Source organism: Mustelus asterias, chromosome 2 (genome assembly GCF_964213995.1).
Source record: "Mustelus asterias chromosome 2, sMusAst1.hap1.1, whole genome shotgun sequence".
In the NCBI taxonomy this organism is placed as follows: Eukaryota; Metazoa; Chordata; class Chondrichthyes; order Carcharhiniformes; family Triakidae; genus Mustelus; species Mustelus asterias.
In genome coordinates, this window is record NC_135802.1 from 110,471,915 (window position 1) to 110,477,914 (window position 6,000).

The following is a 6,000-nucleotide window of genomic DNA, read 5'->3' on the forward strand; positions in this document are numbered from 1 at the left end:
AGGAAATCGACTGTCCTTACCCAATCTGGCACACATGTGACTCCAGACGCTCAGCAGCATAATTGACTCTTAACTGCCCTCTGAAACGACCAAGCCATTCAGTTGTATCGGATCACTCAAGAAAAGCTGAATAAGAATAAAATTGGATGGAGCAACCGGTATTCATTTTAGCACCAGAAATGACACACTGCACAGGCAACCCTGAAAATTCCTCCTCACTAGCATTCAGAGACAGTGCCAACATTGGGAAAGCTGTCTCAGACTAGTCAAGCAACAGCCTCCTCGTACTCCTTCATCAGTATCCCTGAGTATGTCTTGTCCCACCAACAGGACAGACCTGCCAGAGGTGACAGCACAGTGGTGCACAGCAGGGAGGAAGTATCCCTGGGAGGCTTCAAATTTGATTCCCGAATCCCATTAAGTCTCATGGTTTAAGGTCAGACATGGGCAAGAATCCCTTCTACTGATTACTATCCACCTGCTCTGTTCATGAATCAGTGCTTCTCCTGTTTGAAAGAAGCACTGAGAATAACAAGGGCACAGAATGTACTCTGGGTAGGGGAATTAAAAGACCATCAGCACAAGTGGGCAGAACGATGGCACAGTGGTTAGCACTGCTGTCTCACAGCACCAGGGACCCAGGTTCAATTCCTGGCTTGGGTCACTATCTGTGCGGAGTCTGCAAGTTCTCCTTGTGTCTGCGTGGGTTTCCTCTGGGTGCTCCGGTTTTGTCCCATAGTCCAAAAGACATGCTGATTAGGTGCATTGGCCATGCTAAATTCTCCCTTAGTGTACCCAAACAGGCGCCGGAGTGTGGCAACTAGGGGATTTTCACAGTAACTTCATTGCAGTGTTGATGTACTTGTGACACTAATAAATAAACTTAAAACTTAACTTAAATTTCTCAGTAGCCTCACTCCTGACTAAACTGCTCAGGTCCTGAAGGTCATGGCTGCAAGACTTGATCTGCAGCAGATGGTGAGAGAACAAACAAAGGGAAGGACCCTACTTGAATTCCTCATCACCAATCTGTCTGTCACATGTGCAGCTGCCCTTTCAAGTATTGGTAAGTGACCACTGTATAGTCCTTATGGAGACAAGTTCCAACTTTGCACGGAGGAAACCTTCTACTGTGTTTGCTGACACTCTCACTATGCTAAAATTATAGATTTAGAACACATTTAGCAGCTGAAAACAGAGCAACCATGAGGCACTGTGGGCCATCAACAGCTACATAATTGTATTCAACAACAATCCTTCACCTCATGGCACAGCATGCCTTTCAATCAGCCATTACCATCAGGCTAGGGGGCCAAACTTGACTTGAAAATTCAAATTAGGAGCAGGAGTTGGTCATCAGGCCCCTCAAGCCTGCTCCACCATTCAATATGGCTGATCTGATTGTGGCCTCACTGCCACTATCCTGCCTACCCCCAATACCCTTTTGTTCATTTGTTAGCCAGGAATCCATCTACCTCTGCCTTAAAAATATTCAACGATGCTGCCTCTACCACCCTTCGGGAAGAGAGCTCCACAGACTCACAACACTGAGAAAAAAATTCTAATCTTCATCTTAAAGATGGGAGGCCCCTTATTTTTAAACTATTCCACAACGGGCAACATTCTTTCAGCATCCACTCAGCCAAGCCCCCTCAGCATCTTACATGTTTCAATGAAATTCCCACTCACTTGAACTCCAATGGATACAGGTCCAACCTTTCCTCGTAAGACAACCCCTTCATCCCAGGAATCAGATGAATGACCTTCTCTGAACTACTACTAATGTAATTATGTCCTTTTTAAAATAGGACATAATTACCCAGTATTCCACATCTGGTCTTGCCAATGCCTGTGGCAAAATTCAAAATGAATAGTGTAGGAGAGCATGCCAGGAGTAGCCACAGGGAGATCTAAAAGTGAGATTCCAACCCGGTGAAGCTACTACATGAAAGACTACATAAACAGAAATATGCAATATGTTTATAAGCTATAAACAGAGATATGCAATTTCACAACCAGCGGATGCTATAGACAGAGCTAAGTGATTTCATAGCCAATGGATCTGATCAATGCTCTGCAGCCCATTATGGTGGATAATTAAACAACTAACTCCAACAAGATGTTCCACAAACATCCCTGTTCTCAATGATGGCAGAGCACAGCCCATCAGTCCCGATGACAAGACTGAAGCACTTGCAACATCTTCATCCAGAAGCGCAGAGTGAATGATCCATTCAGTCTCCTAAGGTCCCCAGCATTATATATGCCAGTCTTCAGCCAATTTAATTCATTAATTCATTCCGTGTGATATTAAGAAACAGCTGATATAATTGGATACAATAAAACTAGGGGACTTGAGAACATCCCAAATGTAGTATTGAAGAATTGCTCCAGTTGTAGCCAGATTCTTAGCCAAGCTATTCAGTACTGGCATCTACCCAAAAATGCCCAGGTAAAGCAGGAGAAATCCAATCTGACCTACTACCACCCCATCAGTTTACTTTTATTTATCAGCAAAATGAAGAAAGGAGTAATTGACAGTGCTATCAAGTGGCACTTACTCAGCAATACCTGTTAGAACCATAGAACCATAGAAAATTACAGCTCAGAAACAGGCCTTTTGGCCCTTCTTGTCTGTGCCGAACCATTTTATGCCTAGTCCCACTGACCTGCACTTGGACCATATCCCTCCACACCCCTCTCATCCATGAACCCGTCCAAGTTTTCCTTAAATGTTAAAAGTGACCCCGCATTTACCACTTTATCTGGCAGCTCATTCCACACTCCCACCACTCTCTGCGTGAAGAAGCACCCCCCAATATTCCCTTTAAACTTTTCTCCTTTCACCCTTAACCCATGCCCTCTGGTTTTTTTCTCCCCTAGCCTCAGCGGAAAAAGCCTGCTTGCATTCACTCTATCTATACCCATCAAAATCTTATACACCTCTATCAAATCTCCCCTCAATCTTCTACGCTCCAGGGAATAAAGTCCCAACCTATTCAATCTCTCTCTGTAACTCAGCTTCTCAAGTCCCGGCAACATCCTTGTGAACCTTCTCTGCACTCTTTCAATCTTATTTACATCCTTCCTGTAACTAGGTGACCAAAACTGTACACAATACTCCAAATTCGGCCTCACCAATGCCTTATATAACCTTACCATAACACTCCAACTTTTATACTCGATACTCCGATTTATAAAGGCCAATGTACCAAAGGCACTCTTTACGACCCTATCCACCTGTGACGTCACTTTTAGGGAATTCTGTACCTGTATTCCCAGATCCCTCTGTTCAACTGCACTCTTCAGAGTCCTACCATTTACCCTGTACGTTCTACTTTGATTTGTCCTTCCAAAGTGCAATATCTCACACTTGTCTGCGTTAAATTCCATTTGCCATTTTTCTAGTTGGTCCAAATCCCTCTGCAAGCTTTGAAAACCTTCCTCACTGTCCACTACACCTCCAATCTTTGTATCATCAGCAAACTTGCTGATCCAATTGACCACATTATCATCCAGATCATTGATATAGATGACAAACAACAATGGACCCAACACCGATCCCTGCGGCACACCACTAGTCACAGGCCTCCACTCAGAGAAGCAATCCTCCACAACCACTCTCTGGCTTCTTCCATTGAGCCAGTGTCTTATCCAATTTACTACCTCCCCATGTATACCTAGCGACTGAACCTTCCTAACTAACCTCCCATGAGGGACCTTGTCAAAGGCCTTGCTGAAATCCAGGTAGACAACATCCACCGCCTTCCCTTCATCCACTTTCCTGGTAACCTCCTCGATAAACTCTAATAGATTGGTCAAACATGACCTACCACGCACAAAGCCATGTTGACTCTCCCTAATAAGTCCCTGTCTATCCAAATATTTGTAGATCCTATCCCGTATCACACCTTCCAATAACTTGCCCACCACCGACGTCAAACTTACTGGCCGATAATTTACCGGAATTCTTTTGGAACCTTTTTTAAACAACGGAACAACATGAGCCACCCTCCAATCATCCGGCACCTCCCCCGTGAATACTGACATTTTAAATATGTCTGCCAGGGCCTCTGCAAGTTCAACACTAGCTTCCCTCAAGGTCCGTGGGAATACCCTGTCCGGTCCTGGGGATTTATCCACTCTGATTTGCCTCAAGACAGCGAGCACCTCCTCCCCTTTAATCTGTAAAGGTTCCATGGCCTCCCTACCAGTTTGCCCTATTTCCGTAGCGTTCAGTGATCCTCAGTTGGATTACTTGGCTCCAGCCCTTGGTCTAAACATGGACAAGAGAGCTGAATTCCAGAGAGCAGGTGAAAGTGACTGCACTTGACATCAAGTCAGCATTTGAACAAATGTGACGTCAAGAGGCACTGTTAAAATTGCCATCAATGGGAAAACGTTCCACTGGTTGGAGTTATACCTAACACAAAAGAAGATGGTTGTGCGCTTGTTGGAGACCAGCATCTTAGCTCCAGGACATTGCTGCAGCAGTTCCTGATGATAGAACATAGAACATTACAGCGCAGTACAGGCCCTTCGGCCCTCGATGTTGCGCCGACCAGTGGAACCAATCTAAAGCCCCTCTAATCTACACTATTCCAATATCATCCATATGTTTATTCAATAACCACTTGAATGCTCTTAATGTTGACGAGTCCACTACTGCTACAGGCAGGGCATTCCATGCCCTTACTACTCTCTGAGTAAAGAACCTACCTCTAGCATCTGTCCTATATCTCTCACCTCTCAATTTAAAGCTATGTCCCCTCGTGCTAGCCATCACCATCCGAGGAAAAAGGCTCTCACTATCCACCCTATCTAATCCTCTGATCATCTTGTATGCCTCTATTAAGTCACCTCTTAACCTTCTTCTCTCTAACGAAAACAACCTCAAGCCCCTCAGCCTTTCCTCATACGATTTTCCCACCATACCAGGCAACATCCTGGTAAATCTCCTCTGCACCCTTTCCAACACTTCCACATCTTTCCTATAATACGGCGACCGGAACTGTACGCAATACTCCAAATGCGGCCGCACCAGAGTTTTGTACAGTTGCAGCATGACCTCCTGGCTCCGAAACTTAATCCCTCTACCAATAAAAGCTAACACACCGTACGCCTTCTTAACAACCCTATCAACCTGGGTGCCAACTTTCAGGGATCTATGCACATGGACACCCAGATCCCTCTGTTCATCCACACTACCAAGTATCTTACCATTAGCCCAGTACTCTGTATTCCTGTTACTCCTTCCAAAGTGAATCACCTCACACTTTTCTGCATTAAACTCCATTTGCCACCTCTCAGCCCAGCTCTGCAGCTTATCTATGTCCCTCTGTAACCTGCCACTTCCCTCCGCACTGTCTACAACTCCACCGACTTTAGTGTCATCCGCAAATTTACTAATCCATCCTTCCACGCCCTCATCCAGGTCATTAATAAAAATGACAAACAGCAGTGGCCCCAAAACAGATCCTTGCGGTACACCACAAGTAACTGAACTCCAGGATGAATATTTCCCATCAACCACGACTCTCTGTTTTCTTACAGCTAGCCAATTCCTGATCCAAACCACTAAATCACCCTCAATCCCATGCGTCCATATTTTCTGCAAAAGCTTACCATGGGGAACCTTATCAAACGCTTTGCTGAAATCCATATACACCACATCAACCGCTTTACCCTCATCCACCTCTTTGGTCACCTTCTCAAAGAATTCAATAAGGTTTGTGAGGCACGACCTACCCTTCACAAAACCGTGCTGACTATCCCTAATCAAATTATTCCTTTCTAGGTGATTATAAATCCTATCTCTTATAATCCTTTCCAATACTTTGCCCACAACAGAAGTAAGGCTCACCGGTCTATAATTACCAGGGTTGTCCCTACTCCCCTTCTTGAACAAGGGGACAACATTTGCTATCCTCCAGTCTTCTGGCACTGTTCCTGTAGACAATGACGACACAAAGATCAAAGCCAAAGGCTCTGCAATCTGCT